Source organism: Falco naumanni, chromosome 8, assembly GCF_017639655.2.
Source record: "Falco naumanni isolate bFalNau1 chromosome 8, bFalNau1.pat, whole genome shotgun sequence".
NCBI classification, from domain to species: Eukaryota; Metazoa; Chordata; class Aves; order Falconiformes; family Falconidae; genus Falco; species Falco naumanni.
In genome coordinates, this window is record NC_054061.1 from 42,935,314 (window position 1) to 42,953,680 (window position 18,367).

The 18,367-nt window shown below is 36.5% G+C and overlaps 1 protein-coding gene and 1 long non-coding RNA gene across 2 annotated transcripts in view; one reads left to right on the forward strand and one right to left on the reverse strand.

Annotated features, from left to right (window-relative positions):
* Positions 1 to 5,562, reverse strand: part of LOC121092833 (sodium channel protein type 1 subunit alpha) — a 103,322-nt gene extending 97,760 nt beyond the window's left edge. The window contains exon 1 of the mRNA XM_040604435.1: positions 5,059 to 5,562. The gene's annotated coding sequence lies outside the window, so the exon portion shown is untranslated. The remainder of the gene's footprint in view (positions 1 to 5,058) is intronic.
* LOC121092836 overlaps positions 5,499 to 18,367 on the forward strand; it is a 56,479-nt gene continuing 43,610 nt past the window's right edge. Inside the window, exons 1-2 of the long non-coding RNA XR_005829394.1 lie at positions 5,499 to 5,590; positions 14,510 to 14,571. This is a non-coding gene — a long non-coding RNA (uncharacterized LOC121092836). The remainder of the gene's footprint in view (positions 5,591 to 14,509; positions 14,572 to 18,367) is intronic.

Consider the following 18,367-nt stretch of genomic DNA (forward strand, 5'->3'; position numbering starts at 1 on the left):
AAAAAACCCCAACCAACCAAACAAAAAACAACCCTACTATAATCTAGGAACCAGCATAGATTAAACAATAAAAAGCAGGCAGCAAAAAGTCTTTGATATACCACAGGTGCCTTCAGTTTTAGTCCTGAACGTAACACTGCACACAGGAAATTTCCCCCAGCTTAAACATAATTTTAATGTATTATGAAAGCATACGGTTTTCAATAAATGTCCTTCTTTCATCGTCAGTAGTGGTTCAGCATGGGTTATTTAATATAATCACTATCTTTTAGAAATCTCCAAGTATCATTAACAGACTACTGAAATCTTTTTCTAAAGCTACATTTCTCATGGCTCAGATGTCACTGGTCACGCTGGTATAACCAGGTGCTCAAGTTCAGCTCCACCAGCTTACAGTGTCAGGAAAATTGATATGGTTTGTGGTTATCTTAACAAGCACCTTTGGTGGCTCCTTGAACCAGACTGTCATCTGATATGGGGTTTGAGAGGAGACTATCAGCACAATAGCTAGTTCTTTGCAACTGCTGAAAAGCTAAATCCCTTGATTTCTTAGATTTTTAATATTTTAAACTTATACACTGCATCACAATTGCAGAAAGCAAAAAAGGTAGAGATTTCTCAATCACAGCTGCTTCAACACTAAGATAAATGGAAAATCAGTAAATAAAACATGGTCTTCCTTCCTTTTCCCCACCAAAATTGAACTTTCCTTTTTTATTGTCTCTAAACAAATATGACACTGCTAACAGCAGTAAAATAATTTTTTAAATCAAGCAAACTTAGGATACTCATTGCATTTAATTCAGAAATTTTTGACCACTTCTTCCTGCAGGTATGGTGACAACTTTTCCTGTCCTAATTACCTGAGAAACAATCAACTTTGGGCCTGGACTGAAGCAACCATCCAAGAGACCCGAAGGAGAACACCTCCATGCTCTGCACAGCAGGGACACAGTTGCCAGGCAAACTTCACCTGCAGCCTCGAGCTTGCAGTCTTGCAGATTTCAGATTCTGCACACCTGGTAACTTTGCATTAATGGAGATTTGTGGTTTGCTTGCCCTCATACCGGTTTTCATCAGTCCTAATCTTGGCCCTGCCTTACGAACACTGTGCAAATTTTTAAAAGCACTGGTGAAGAACAGCCTGGTAAGTGTTCGGCTTAAGTGCTACAAACTTCCCACCCTCAGTGATCACCATGCACTGGGAGATTCTGGATTTCTTCAACACATGAAAGGATTCATATGGAAGTCCTTCTCTGGTGATCCTCTGCAGCACAGCTGCCTTTCTGAAAGGGACCTATAATGAACTCCAGATGAATAAAAAGAGAATGTAGCTCTTTTTGTCACTTTTCAGCATGTGTGCTGCAAACATTACAGTTCTGATTGTGCAGAACTGTAGAAACTCGAGAAACCTTTAAAATTAACCTTAGAAGCTTCGATGTTTAGCCATGGCAGTAAACCATGCACGCAACAATGTGGGAGACTGTGTTCAACATACACAATTAGTAGTGTTAAGAGAGAGAGATATTTAATGATGGTGTCTGAGATACATGTTATTTATCAAAACATTAAGAATTCTCCCTTGATTCTTTACAGTATCTCTTTCTAGTGTTCTAGGAATGAATTCTGTGAATTGCAATGGGTGTGGGAGTAAGGGACTAATTAATCTTATATATAAAGAATGAGCCACTCCAGATCCTCCATGGAGAAGCAGGTAAACATGATAATCCAGGAGGCTTTTTCTCTTTCTCAACCTGTGAATCAATTGTACTGCAGTCACAGAAGATCTATACAAGCAGTTAAGGATGGAAAACCATCATCATGGAGAACCAGGACCTAGAAAAATGACATGGACTGTAGCAATACAGAACAGAAGATTGTGGCCAACCTTTTCACGGAAAAGTGAGGAAAACCTCTGAATAAAAAGAACAGTAATTTTTTGCACAAGAACAGAGTGCATCTGCCAGCATCTAAACCAGTATCTTCAGAACAGATACAGCCCATTTCTACAGCAATAGATTTTCGTCACATCTGTAAGCTTTTGGTGTACTAAATGCAAATAAAAGTTGGCAGTTCTGGACAGAGAAAGATCTGCATTTGTGAGCCCAAACTTACTTGGAAAGCTTGTGAATTATACTGTTACAGTCTTACATTTAGATGTTACATGAGATAAACTAAATCACAGGTGTTTGTAGTCTTTCTTTTTCAATTTGGCACTAACTTAGCATATGGCTGTCATCACAATGTATAATTAACTATGATGTATATTAACTAAATTTAAAATGGGCAGATAAAATTTGAGATATAAATATCTTTACAGAAAATAATAGTCTAATGTATACAACCTATACTTTGCTTACATTATGGGTTACAAAACCTACAAAAACAATGGTCTCACCATTTTTTATGCTAAACACATTATTCTAAAATAATTTCATTCACACACTTTCATATGGTTTCCATGCTCCTCAGTTTTAGTGACATTTCCATGACTACGAAGTCAGCACAGAAAGTCCCTTGCAGGACAGAAAACTCTACTACTGTGCAGAAAAGTTAACAGAAAAGTTTGTCAGAAACTCAAGCTGCATATTGCGATGTGAGGGAATACACAGAATATTGAAGGCAAGCTACTGATGTAGCTGTGGATTGGACAATTCCAGTAAACCACAAGAAAATACTAGGAGGAGGCACTGACCACTGATGGTTCATATGCTGCATTGTACTGGGTTCAACACATAACTTACAGCTTAGATTCAATTTCTCAAGCCCAGAATATACGATATACAAATACACATAGGAAACACCATTTCCTAACCCTTCATATCCTACTGAAGCATCTGCAGCTTGCTATGCTTAGAAGTAGTGTGTGCCCTGCTATGAGCCATGATGCAAAAAAAAGAAATAGTACTTCCAGAAAACCACAATACATTTAAAGACAGTAAGTCTTTTTCTTTTTCTTCTTTTTTTTTTTTCTTCTAATTGAATAGGTAGGTTATTAATACTCCTTAAGCCTGTAAGAAAATACCTCAAGCACCCACACTTGAAATGGGACAGAACACAGTGTGCTCATATATAATAGCATAACTATTTCAGAACACTTCAGGCAGAAAGAAACAAAGAATCTGAAGTACATCATTACAATAATGTGTGGTACCTAGAAGTTTTGTTCTAAGTACTTATACTATGCTATTATTTTAAGAGTTTGTTTGCAAGGCATACTTTTGTATTTTGAAGTATAGAATATCTATAAAATATTACACAATGTAATAGACTGCACTGCAACAGAGATGTTTTCAAGATACCAAAAATGAACTACGTTCTCTTGACCCTAATTTCTTTCACAATGTAATTAACGAAGGCACCAGCCTGGTGTTTCTATTAAATCACAGCATAGATCTACATGACTGCCATTAAAAAAAAAAGAAGTAATTTAGTAACTGGTAAGGTAGGACCACGATGAAGAGACAACTGACTGCTTGGTAGTTCTTTTCCAGAGAAAGAGAGCTTTAAAGATAATAAGAAAATGACAAAATGATTCACCTCACCTAGAAACAAGTGCTGAAATTAAATTCTATCAGTTATTTCTAGAACAATGCGAAGAACCACTAGTTTTGGGGGGAGGGGGGGACGGACGACACACCAAATTTAAAGGATTTCAACTTCACATCAAAATTAGTTTTACTCTGATACTAATACATAATCTTATGTTAATATTTAACTTAATTTTGATTTAAGAAAGGGACCTTAGTATTTATTCTTAGAGTAAGCAGTTACCTATAGGACTTGAAAATTTAGTAAATGTCATATTTTCAATAGGCAATAATTTTTCCTTTTTTAATTTTCTCTTTTGGCACTCATTAACATAATTTAATACAAACATCACTATTTTTAAGTAAAATTAAATTTTTGGTAGCAAGCTGTTAAGTATAACTCATTGATACAATTCTGACCAAAGTTTATCTCAGGTATTTTTACTATAAATTCCCCTATGTTTTGGAATTCATTACAGCATCTTAAATTTGTATTATTTAATACTTACAAATTGCTAACTCCCACGCAGTGCATACGACAGTGCCACAAAAGAAAAAAGTTGCTGTCCAAGGTGCTGTACATAAACACGACTTTTCAAATTAGTCTCTCAAATGCAGGAAAAATATTGTCAAATTTATTGTGTAGCAATTGTCCCTGGCAAGCAAGCTAGCCTTGTTGAAATTCCCTACATGATACTGCAGTATCCGTGTTATGCTCTTACTTTCCAGGGCCTCGTCTGCTGCATTCCAGTATAATCAGCTGTTCCAGCACCTGATAATGTCCAGTATGTATAATTCATTTAAGGGAAAACCTGTTCTATGTTGCATTACAGACTCATTTTCAGCAGGGTGTAAATAGAAAAAAAAATCTTTGAATTCTACATGGTGCATGGAAAAAACCTACCCTCTAACATAAATCTAGCTAACAAGTACTCTCTGGCATTCTGCAGGGCAGTCACTAAATATAATTTCATCTGCAGTATTCACTTTATATATTTCAGAAGCATACAGATTTATGCATTCATGCAGTAAATAGCAAACCACATCCTGGATTTAATTGCTACTTCAAAAAACTAAACAAACTGTGCTAGAAAATGAAATAACTTCCCCCCCCCCCCCCCCTTTTGTTTTGTTTAATAAAAGAAACATGTTTGTAATTTGCAAGGCTAAAACAATGCAACAGCCAGGAACTGCAGCAAACCTCTCAGAGCTAATAGCTCTATCCAGTAATGCTTTCCCACACCACCTTCAAGCAAATGGATTTCATTCACTGCTTAATCAGTCAAATTAACAATAATCCCCACACGGTTAGAAAAGATGCTTGTTAAACAAAGCAAATTTATGATTTATTTATTTGTAAAGTGTCTTAAAGCTGAGATGCCTAGAAAAACTACTACTCTGTGAATTCAATCATGCTGACAGAGCTGGTTTCACCTAGCAAATTCTCTCTGCAATTCACAGCATGGCTGACAGCTATCTGCATGGAAAAACAGCACAGTAATCAAGTAAATCATGCAAAAACATTTACCCAAGAAGAGGTGGCAAAGATCAGGATCCAGCTTGCAGACCCCATGAAGCATGAAGCTGAGGGAGCAATCCACTGGCTTGCTCGGGCCGGCAGTGTCTCTCCTACACTTGACCTAGACTGCCTTACATAATGAGGAATCAGTGCTGTATCCTGCGTGGAGGAGCAAGCTGAATGTCATCACTGGCAGAAGTAGGGAGAACTGGCAGCAGGCAGGCTGGTAGTTAGCATGGAGATCACGAAGTCTGCTTTCCCTGAGTGTTCTGGGAGAAAACACAAGAGCAGCTCAGAAATGCTGGTGTCATTCCTCCCCTGGAACGAATGAGCGGAAGGAGCGAGGGTGTTACGAGCGTGAGGCAGACAAGCAAGTGCTCAAGCTGCAGCTGTACCTACCGCCAAGGTAGCAGAGTCCCTGTCACACTGTGTCCAGAGGACTGAGTAGCTATAGCTAATAGGAGAGCAACAGCAAGGCAAATTAAGGAATGAGACACACAGGCTGCTTCTGCATACACTTGTCTATGTGTTACTCGTTGTGGTGAGTAGAAGTAAAGCAACGGTATAAGATAAAATAATGGGAATCATTTCCAGGGGGAAATGCAATTTCCTTAAATAAATCTTACTGCATGCAAGTTAGATTATGGGGAAATAACCATTTGTTACCTGTTTTGCGTGGTGTTACAGGGGTTAAAGTGCTTGCATTACAGAGATTTTGGTATTTTCAAGAAAACGATGGGTTAGATGCATTCCTCATTGTGAAGATGTTTACAGTCATTTCTGGTATTTCCTCATTACTTTTTGGAGAGAAGCTCTGGGGTATTTCTGATGTTATTACTGTTTGGGTCATATCAGCACTTCCTCTGAGGAGAAACAAGTATCCAGGCTCAGCAAGCAGTTAGAAACCTAGACAACCTTCTTGTTAAAAAAAAAAGAAAAGGAGCTTTATATTAATTAAAATCACTGCATATAACTTGTATTCCATATTTTATTTCATTTGAATTCTTGAGTACTAAGTAAAGAACCTTAAATACTGATAATGCATATACAAATTATCCTTGAAAAAGGATTTTGGGTGATATATTTTCTCTTTACAACTGAAGGCAAAGGTTTTACTAAGATGGGGCACCTTAAGTTTTCCAGTTATATTTGAGACAGCTTGATTAGGCGTGATCAAGAGTAATTGCAATTGGACACAAATTCTAATGTTATAGATCAACATCACTTGATAATGAATATAGTAAGTAAGAGATAAGGAAAGTATCATTTAACAATATTTAATGTTCCATTTTATGAAAGTACTGCTATATTTGATGGTCCTTATTCTTTAAATTAAATGGGTTTGGGTGAGTGAGTGAAATAATGGACATAATTTTGAATACAGATCTGAAACTTGCCAAGTTGAAATCCTGGGCAGCATTAAATAGATGAGGAAAGAGAGCTCAGCAACAACATTGCAGCAACATCAAGAGACAGGTCACTAAACTTAATGAAAGTTTTAGTATCAATATGGAACACTGGCTGGGTTTTACAGAAGTCAGCGTAAGTACAGGGACCATTGTACTTAGTTATGCCCTTAGCAGAGTAAACATTATTTGAGCTCTGATCTCAACTCGGAAAATCAAGGTGAAGATGGAAGGGATAAATATAATCCAATTTTTGTTTACAAAATCTATTTAAATTATTATTTATCTTTTACAAATAAGCATACAAGGACTTTTCTAACGAATTTGATCAGGTTAAAAGAAAATATACTTGAGTGTCACTTTTATAAAATATATGCTTTCTTAGTCCCTTGTTGAAGGTTTTTTTTTTCTTTATTGAGAATGAAAAAGAAAAAAGGAAAGATCAGAAGTATTTGGTAGAAGAGCTAGATCACTAATAACTCTGGTTATACTAGCTGTAGGTCTAAAGTATAATGTGGAAACCAAAAAAAAAAAAAAAAAAAATATATGCAAGGGAAATATCATTTGAGTACAACATTTTAAACAATTATTGCTGTACTTCAAATCAGTAACTTTTTATCCAATTAGATAAATTTATTTATACCACATCAGCAAATAATATTAAAAATATCTTTGTCCATTTATTCTGTCACATATTGGTGTTGGCTGTTAATGAGAAGTCCCTATTTTTAATTTATTCATAAACTTTATGTAATTTATACATACCATCCTCTACTTTTTGGTGTTTCAAGTGTAAATAAGAGCACTTGCTTACAAGAAAACTATTTACATACTGGAACCAGGTTAATAGAGCTGAAAATATCATGACCTGTAACAGGCTATAAGAGCATACAATGATTAATTAAGGTGCAAAAGTTTGGCGATTCTGTTGATCACGGCACTCAAACCAGCAAAGCAGCCAAACTACTCATCTATAAGGCCAGCTCAGATGCCTCCACAGCCATGGCACAGTTAATACATCACCAGTACAATCTGCCTACAGATAACCAAATTTGACTGCATCATATAGAAAATAAATAAAGTTTACCTAGAAACTATAGGCAAATCAAGCCAATGCACAAAAACTGAGTAGAAAATGCTACCTAAATGAACAGAATGGCAAACTTGACTGTCAGCATTGCAAAGGCAATGTGCACTTTGCTTGATGTTACAGTTCAGGCAAACTTGTCTAAGCTTGATACAGCTGATTCTGTCTTTGGGCAAAATGATAAACTAGATAGTGCTTCAAATCTTTCCCAGCCTTCTTTTCTATGATACAGCCTATATATACTGTATGTCCAATTGCAGAATAATGACTGTCTTGTTATACTCCTTTGTCATGAGGATAAGTAAATACAAAACAATAATTTGTAAACATTGTTATTGTCATTCAGATTATGTCTGCAAGCCATAGTTTTTATTTGGAGTGTAAAAACTGTTCACTTCTCTCAGGAATTAGCCAAGTTGTTCTTCCACTGAGCCACAAAAGTTTTTTATTTACAATAGTTCTTATAAGCATTTTTGCTGTAGATGAACTTGGTCTGATCTGCTGGCAAGTCAAGACTATCTTAACACAAATTCATATAGAAATTGCTGATATGTAGGACTCTCAGTGGAAGAGTTTCTGAACCAGCTGCACTGATAACGTGAGTAGTAGAGTCTAATGCCTGATAGTGGTAAGAAGACAAGTCAAGTTTATATCACTCTCAAATACCAAATTGGTTATTCTGATGCCCCAGCAATTAGAAAGATTTCTGCCAAAGTAAATAAAATAAATGCAGGTTAAAAAAAAAAAAGTCTTCTAAAAATTGTATTCTTTGGCAAATGACTGTAGAACAAAGCTGCTGATTGGAAATAACAAGAATGGGCTAGACTACCCCTCACATAAGGATGGAGATGAAAATATCAACGTTTGAGAGTTTAATGTGAGGAGTACAAAACAATCTAGACTCTTCTGCTTCTGCTATACCTGTCTTATGAAGATAGTACTGGAGATGTTTTACAGAAGACTGTAAGCCTAGGAAACAAGTTCTGGAATTCTTTTATGGAAAATTTGGCAGTAGAAGTTAACAGTGCTTATTGCTAAATTATCCTTACTGGCTGGGTTTATGTCCACAAGGTTCTTTCTATTCCATGCTGAAATGAAGGAAACAGTATCTCATAGACATTACTCCTGCCAACAACCTTGAGTAAACAGGATGATTTTTATTTTTTTTTTAGACACCTTGCTCTTAAGATGCCTTGCGCATAAATAAATCATTACTTGAGGTTTGCTCATACTAAGATAGATCCCATTTGGGATCTGATGAAACATTAAAATGCTCCAGTATCACTGACTGGAGAGACGTCTACAATATCTTGAGGTGCAGGTTTTTGGTTTTTTCCATCCTTCTCTGACCTTGCTTTCTTTTCTCAAAATAAATTCTCCTTTGTGCTCCTGAACAACTTTCACAAGTGATTCATACTAAAATGTGTAAATAGTGGCTCAAAGTCTTCAGAAACCAAAACCCAATACCAAATGGAACCCTGTATTCAGACCCAATATCACATGGTCCTATAAATAGGCTGTGTGTGTGTGCACATATGAGTTCTTTACACAAGCCTGTCTGAAGGCTTTGACCGTTTCCATGTACGTGCTACTTTGGTTAGCGAAAACAATCAAGGCATAACTCATATCTTCTTTTTGAAACCAGTAGCAAAGGTTTTTGATTTGTTTCTTTGAGTATTCTCTAACAGCTCAAGACCTAAATTTACCCTACATATATTTTTTATTATTTGACCCAGTTATGTCACAATGAAGATCACCGGAGGACTAGTCAAAGACGATGATTTTTCTTCTTTAGTTGAGTAGACTTCCTGGAGTGTCTGACTGATGCCAGTATTCAAACAGGCAGAAGTACAATTCTAAATACTCTTTGATTCTTAGATGAGACCTTAACAATCTTGCAACTGCATTGAGGAGCATTTTAAAAAGTAGTAATATTTCCAATCATCTTAAATTGTCTGAGATGTAAGATGTGTCAATGTTTTCAAGCCTCCTTTTCTTGGCGTTCTACAGTTTAGTATTCTACATAGCTACAAGAAAGTCCCTAATTTTCTTCCAAATGATCAAATACTCCAGCAACGACAGATGAACACTGAAATCTCAAATTCAATGCAAACTTCTCAGATATATATCACTAATTTTCTTTTTTTCTACACACATGCAGTTTCTGATATTGAACATTATACTTTATCTTAGCAAATAACAGAAAAATTATAACCCAAATAAGCACAAAAACTTTCTACAACTAACTATGAACACCAAGTAGGTCAAGGTTGCAGTAATCTTAATATTCATTCTTTGACTTCTCTTTGACATCTTTCCCTCTTCAATAAAACTAGCTATGAGAGCCTTTTTCATTCCTTTCCCAGATTTTTTGTAAGATTTATAGGGCTGCCTATGATGCCTCTGAGAGTGCCTATAAACTGATTTCCCAAGCCACTATTTTTGTACTTATCTCACAAAAAAACCCATCTGCTGTTTTGCATATTAATGCTAAAAGAGAATGGCAAAAATAGGAGGAAAGAAAGAAGTTAAAATTAAAAAGCAGTTAATTAAGCATTTGATAAATATGCCTATTTATTTTGAGTAAATGAATGATCGTTATCAACTGAAAATAATCAGTACTGGCAGGCTTTTTGGTTGAATTTTCTTCTGTCAATTACACCAGGATGTTGAATTTAGATTTAAAATTTTCTTACTACCTCCCTAAACTAGTTATGAGCTGAAGAGCAAGAAATGATGCACACAGTTTTGGAGACTAAGTTGTTTAAGTTGTAAGTTATCCATGAAAACATTTCTAGAAATTGTAGCAGTAGTACCTTGAACTCCAAGCCATGAGTTACTGATGCCTAAGAACATCAGGCAAAACAGATTTATGGTTCAGCATGATAAAAGTACCATTAACACTAAAAGCATAAGGCACGTTTTTGCTTCCCCCCTGCTCCCCCCCCCCAAAAAAATATCCCACAGCATGCGTCATTTCTGATACTGATTCAACACAGACACAAAACTGCCTAACACAAAATCTTGAAAGACCTACTGCAATGAACAAGTTCACTAGTCATCCCCTCTAGCAACACAATGATACAATCAGTACTGACTTCTACCTAAAAGGGATAAATTAATCACTGCAATTTGATTCTGAATCCAAGTAGCTTATTTTTGTCTTTCTTCAGTTGACATGGGATATGGACCTATCAAACAAACTATATTTAGCCATCACTAGGTTTTGATCTCTTTTCAATTATTTGAAATGTCTTTACTTCTAGAAAAGAAAAAAAGATTCAGATTTGGTTATTTATAGAAAAGTTATACTTCCTGTATTTTGTTTTGCCAAAATTTTTAGAAATATACTTAATAACTGCAGGGTACCAAAGGTGTGGGTAACCTGTTAAATGCTTTCAAAACATCGATTTTGTTACCAAAGAAAATGTTCTGGCTCCTAGATTCTCTTCCTCTTATTTCCACACTTCGAATGCTTCCAGGAAATGACACAGATTCTCTTTGGTCTCTTGCTTTTCTTCCCAAGAGGCTCATAGTCACTTGGGCAGAGATTACAATGTAAGAGGTCACAATTGCCTAAAAAAGAAGCCTGTCTCTCTGGCAACTTTCCAGGTCTCCAGGATCTGTAGCTGTTTTCCATAGAGGACTTACTGAGCAGTAATCAAAGCTTTTCAGGCTATGTGTTCCACATCCAAACTTTGGACTTGCACACTATAAGCACACCAAGGCAAAAGACCGTACAGCCTCCACACTGTCTGGAGAGCTGTATGTGGAAGATGCACAGGTGCCTAGGTCAGAGCGCACTTCTGTCTTCAGTTCTCCTCCGCCAACCCAAAGATAAAGACTAGTAAGAACGAGACAAGTCTTTCAGATCAATACCTTTGACCTAAACATGGAACCTGCATTCAGTACTGAAAGACACAGTGGTCCAACATGCCAGCTCTTCCAAATCTTTGTAAGTTGAGGGTAGTCCCTTGCAGAACAGGAGGTTTCAGGATGCTGTCAGTTACAGTCTGCAGCTCCCAGGTTCTGAGGTTCTCCAGTTCAGTCCTTGGCTGACTGATAGGCCATGTACTATTTATTTATATCGCAAGATATATACTTGCCAACACTATTTATATACATAATGAAAGAAAATTCTTTACTTCAACAGTTTTTCATTTTTATTGGAAGCTGTGGCAACATGGCCTTGAGAAAGACATGTCTCTACTCTGCATTCTTCAGTCACCTACAGTGCAGTATTGGGATGTCCATGACAGTCCCGTCAGAGACCATGTTCCTCCCAGAACCAGTATATTATGTCAACTTTAAATCATTGCCTTGCAAAAATGCAGATTTTGGTCTCCTTGTATCTAAAGGTGGCCTTGCAAAGGCAAGCAAGCAAGGCAAATCTGGCTGTCCTCTTGCCTAAGAACAACTGGCTGAAGCCACCTGAAAGCTCCAGGTTTGAAGTCATTTGAGAAAGAGAGACCTGTCTCTCACAAGACTTGTAAGGATTCCTGTGGTACTCAAACAGAAACATTAATAGGACTTTCTGCCTATAACCACAGCTCTGCCATTTTGAACCTTCCTCCAGGTTTTCTGTTTTGGTTCACTGGCTTCCTGGAAACAGTGGGCTTTCCGCTGAGCTTTCCACGCACCCTCTACAAGACTAAGAGAGCAGGATCAAATATTTTTTTTTTTTTTTTTTCCTTTTTAACACAGGACTTCTGTGAAGACACTAACTATATAATTGCTGCTCCCCTAACCTTAAGCCTAAGCAGGGTTACTCGATTGTAGGGCTATACTGATACTTTCCTTCTACACGTTCTGCCCCACGTTTTGTTACTCCAAGTCTGCTAGAGTAGTCATGTAAGTCTAGAATTGGAACAAGATGTTACAATCTGCTGTTGCTGAGAGCTAATCTTAAGCATTTTCAGTAGCAATATAGAAATAAATGCTAATCCCTGATGACTTTACACAGTTGCAGCCACTTTCAAACACGGAAGAATTTTAAGCAAAATAGTAGGAAAATATAAGCAACACCCTTTCTTAGAACTTCAGGCATCATGGGCTAGAATGCTTAGTCTGAGCTTCATTCCACTAGATTTAGCTCAGCTACTCCTCTAATGAAACCATGATTTATTTATTTTGACTCAAATAAGAAGGAGATTTAATAACTGGGTGACAAAGGGCACAGGATGAAGAGACAGAAATGCTGCAAATGCTGCTATGGGCAAGTGACTGCTACGTGAAATGTATCGACACCCTGCGCTGTGGAAGACAGGAAGTGAAAAGCCCTTCAAAACCTTCCTCTGCTGATCTGAACATTAGCCCCAAGCTCGACACCCACTTTAAAGTTGAGTTCATGAGGAAGACAGAGCTGCCTCACTCCCACTAGTCCTTCAGACTGCAAGTATATTCCAAAAACTATCTAATCCCCAATGGCTAATTTATCCCACCTCAAAGAAATTCAGAGAAAAAAAGAATAAACAGAATACAGCTGACAAATTTATGCATCAGGGAGAAGTTGTTTCATGACGTCTAAAGGACATAATTTGATTATAATAACATTAAAGCAGAATTGTTCCTATTAGTCAGAGGAAAAGACTCTTTTAAAATGGAGGGAAAAGAGTAACTGCTAAATTAACAGATTCCAAGATGGAAGCAAACAGTTTATATTTGATTTGCTCTGAATCTGAATTAAAGGCCCAGACCAGTTCTATGTTCACTGTGTTTTGTATCAGCTGTTCAAACACTTATTTACAATAAACTGCATTTTACAAGGTGAACTCACCTACTATCAACTGCTGGTTGTTAGGTAATATCACTCCATTTTCAGACCTGCTGACAGCGTAATATCTTCAGCAGTCATGTGCCTCTTAATTTTCTCTTCAGCAAGTTCATAAGCTGAGTTCCTTAAGCCTGGTTTAAATCTCAGTTTAAATCTCTTAAGATTGGTTTAAAGCCAGTCCTCCAAAACACATTTGTGGCTCTCCCACAATCCATGAATAGAATTTCAAAATCTTTCCTGAACAAAAGGCAGAATATCCTAAAGAAATCTCATCAGTGCAACATGTCCCAACTCATACCACACTCACGTCCCTGCTTCTGCTCACTGCTCCCCATTCTAGTTGTCACAGGACCAAGCTGGGCTTCTTTGCAGGACCGCTCACTCTGAGGTGGTTTTGGCTTTTAACTCTTTCATTCTTGTTTCATTTGAAAATGAACCTTCTTATCCTATATTTTCAAGTCCCAATTGCTGTACCATGCATTTGACTATATTTGAATATGTTGTTTTCAACTCAAATTTTTAAACAAGACTACCCAGCTTGCCCTGAAAGAGCAACCTTGTAAACCTTGTTCTTTTTTCATGTCCTCTGCAAACTTCGCTACCAAAAACCTTACAGTATCATTTGCATAACTGACAAGAGTACTAATTACACCAAATTACAAAAAAATATTCATAGAAGATCCTTCCTAGAAATAATACCACTCAGTTACATTTCCCCATTAGTAATGTTTTAAAATCTATTAGCCAAGGTTGTCCCCCACCTAATATATGTGTTTAGTGAACGTGTGATATTTAGTTCCTTCAAAAAAAAAAAAAAAACAACCAACAACTATGCATCTACATTTGCCTTTTAAAATAGATCTGTGGTCTTGTCAAAAAAAGGAGTAACTTGACAAGATTTATCTTTGTCCTGGTTACCATGATTACCACTTTAGCCTCTAAATTTTTGCTGCTCAGGTCTAAAAATCTTCACTATTTTACTTGGAATTGACATCCATGTAACTAATCAATAGTTCTTCAAAATGTCATTTCTAGTGTTTATAGATTTGGAGTAAGATTGGCAGTCCTCCAGTGTTCTGAATGTCACATTCCCTGAGGCTTGCTCTTAGTTGTGCTAATAATAATAAGGAATATTACTATTGTTCATCAAGTCTTCACTGGTTAATCTCATATATTTCAATTTTTGATATACAGTAATAAAATGGAGTCCATGGCTGATATGTCAACACACAGCATTCAGAATACCAAAGATAAAAGTACGTATTGTTTCTCTCCTTTTCTTCTTATTCGTGCTAATGATGCGTTGCTTATCCTTTCTTCTGCTATTTCAGTAAAATGCAATCTACCCTTCACTCACAAGGACTACTATTAGTGCTGTTGAATACTGAGTGTGTATTCACATGTTTACCTGTGGACCCTACTGAAAATTCTTACAAAATACTTTGAGGGTCCGAAACCTTCTTTTAATATAATTTGAGCACATATCTTTATAGAGAAAAAACTTTTTGGGGTCACATTACTGCCTGTACTCACTGCATGCCACCCCATTAGGAATCGTATAACTGCCTTAAGTGATATGTGGTAGTTTCTTAAGATGACAATAGGAGGAAAGTATTTTCTGTACATTTAGCAATATTTTAACTGAGATTTGAAATGGGAAATAAGGAGCAGCAACAACCCTGTGTAAGTCATAACATGGTTAAGACATGACTCTTGATAACTTGGAGTTAAATGATTCCCTGCCCTCCCAGTTGTACTTGTGTTGCTATTTTGTTAACAGTTCAATTTTAAAAATTTGCATTACAAATAATTTTTTAACAGAAGAGTTCTTTTCTGATCCTTCTGTGTGAAGAAAATATACAAAGGTATTGTCCTGGATGTATTACAAATGCTGGAATACTAAATGTTTTGGACAATGCCACCATAAGATATAGATGGTGAAGTTCGTCAGTGCAACTGAATTATAACTGAAGCACTTTTTGGTGCATTCCAGGAGTTGCAGAAGAGCAGCAAGTTGGTTTTCTTTTAATTCCCTCACATCCAACACACAACCAACAGAACAAAAATGCCAAAAAAATGTTGGTAAAACTACTCACAGCAGCCTAACAGGCAGTCTTCTTTCCTAATTGGCATCTCACTACAAAGCACAGTACCTGTAACAATTTAGAATGCATCAGTAATGTTCACCTTGATTCAAACGCCTCTCTGCCTTGCTTTGCATACTTTGTATTCAACAGGAGCCTGAAGTCTCAGAATCATCAGTTTCTTTGGCTAGGAATAGCCACTAGAACGCATTAAGCTTGTGGAACTTTTCCAAGATTCCTTCAGCATACTCCCGCAATAGCTTCCTCCTGTTCCCAAATATCTTTGCAGTCTATCTGATATAAATATATAATTATTAGAGAAAGAGGATTCACACGGTCTCTGGATGAATGGTGAATAACAGACAACAATGCAGGGTTTTGTGGCACTGAGAATTCATCATCTATACGGGTTGGGATTTCTTGCCTGCAGAGACAAGGAGCTCTGCATAGCTATTGTGTGCCAAGAGCTATTGATATGAAATTTTTTATTGAACAGAAACAGGAGGGAGTTGAAATAATTATAGATGTATAATGCATCAATCTCCCAAAGGATCTTAAGCTTGTAATAATAACTAGAAAAATAACTACCAAAGATGATTTAGATAATTTTCCACCAAAATCCTGCAAGCAAAGTGCAGAACAAATTATTAAATTTGTGCAAGAAAACAAAATAACAATCTTTAGAATGATAATAAATCCTTTAGTCTAAACCATTATTTGGCCTACTGAAACACTTACCAGTGGGGAAAAAATATATTCCTCAAGTAAACATTTTTTTTGAAAACCAGAATAAATAGCTGAATAAAATGTAATATATAATACAGTAGAAAATTCTAACATTTGAACCTTAGTGTTGTATTGGCTTTGGTAAATTAAAATTCCTGAGTTTATTATAAAAAAATACCATTGCATAAAACTATGTATGACTCTTCCTATACGGGTGTGGCTCAGCTGTCCTCTGTGCTTTGAAAGTTTTGCTGTTGAAGTGTTAACTGCTCCTTGAGGTATTCCTAGCGTTTACCTGGGTGAAGCTGCCTACTGCTACTGCTGCATTTAGCTTTCTGGATTGCACTTGCAGGCTGAAGTCTGAAGCCATTACAAGCATGATTTTTATATTATTATATTTCCTACAATTTGGCAGAAAAGAGCACAATGTTTTTCAGTAATGAAAAAAGAAAGTAAATTAAATATGCTTACTTGCTTACATTAACAATTATTTTAACCAGTATAGCTGGGCACCTACTGTTTGGGAGCAGACATTCCAAATTGAGCAAATTATTCCTTTTTTTACAAAGCGTTATCAAATAATAAGCTTTTGTAAAACCTTCCCCGTCCACCCCCCTTGTGACAGGTCACAGCATCTAGATAGGTATTTCTCTTGCTCTGTGCTTAGATGTTACAGTTCAGGATTACAAAGCCTGATTTCCCTGCAGATGTTATATTATAGGAACACAAGGACTGAGGAAGCGTTACTATGACCTTACCTCTTGATGCTTCCTTTCCTGTACCCAAATGATGTGGAGGTAAAACCTGTAAGTCATATCCAGAAAACACAGCATAGGAGATACGCTGGGAATGGGAACTCTTTTGATCATGAGAATTAAGAATGGATCAGAAACAGAAATGTTGTGCAGCTGCAACAAAGGCATATGTGTGTGCTTCTGTATAGCACAATCTCTAGAGGAATGAATATATAGATGCTGTGTTATTTACCATAATAACCTCTTCAGCTCTTAAACATGCCTAGTATCTGTATTTCTATTTTCAAGAAGATTGAAGCGTTATATATTGCAGTAATTTGAAAATCAAAGCAAAGGAAGTTTTAGAAGATCTTAGCCTATTTTTATTAAAAATCTCAGTCAGCAAATATAAAGTAATTGGGCTGATGGACCATCATGCCCAAAGTTGTTTTTTCTAACTATTTTGATGTATAAATATCAGTGGTATTTAAAAAAATATTTGCATGTTGGAATGAATCCTAGCCCTGGTTTTACAAATTAACACCTTTTAAAGAATCCAAACCTTTTTCCAGCACTCTGTAGATGTTGATTGCCTTTCAGTGCTCTGTCTAAATGGTTACAACTAAAGTAAGATTCATTCCCCTCACTTCCCATTTTTGGTGCTTAAATAGTATCCAGAATGCTTATTTTTAAAATTGACTACACAGTCAAGAGCTTCAAACATGGAGAATACTTTCAATTATCTCTGTTTCTGTCATTACATTGAAGTTGTCTTTAGTATTCAGTATCTAAGCTAGTTTTGCTTAAATTTTTTGTGTCTGAAATATTGATCCTAGACCTATTATTTTCTTCTGTGGCCTATTCTAATGCACTTTCAGAGTTCAATTGGGGTTTTTTCTTCAGCTGATCACGTCCTATTAGCCACATTTTGAAAGAAGTTATACTTCGATCATCTCGATATTCCTTCTGGCCTATTCGTTAAAACAAATATGAATTTGTCAAGATCCCTTTGGACCATATTTATTGCAAAGTGTATGTTGATGCTTGTGATGCTTTTAGATTATTTAGGATAGATTATTGATATATAAACTTGAATATCTCTCTGTAAAAGGGTCTGAATGTTACAGAAAGAATTGTAATGTCAGTGATGAGTATCTGGTATCCCGAAAAGTGAAATCACAGTAAGCTGAGTGGCTGTATGTCATTTTTTCTGAACTGTGCTTACCCAGTTCCAGCTAAGACTGGCATCTGTAGGAATCTTCCATTTAGGAATTTGATGAGTGGATGGTGACTAGGCAGCTCAGTCTCAACAGAAAGAATAAGGTACTACAGGGAAAAGATTTAGAACAGAATACACGGAGTATCTGCGTGGCTAAAACTTATCTGAAGATGCCCTAAGTTCCTATATACTGAACAGGAGGAAGCTGAGCAGCTCCAAATGCTCACCACCACCCCTCTTAGAAGTCAGTCCCCTGTTTTTGCTGCCAGCACCCCCATAGTCCTGACAA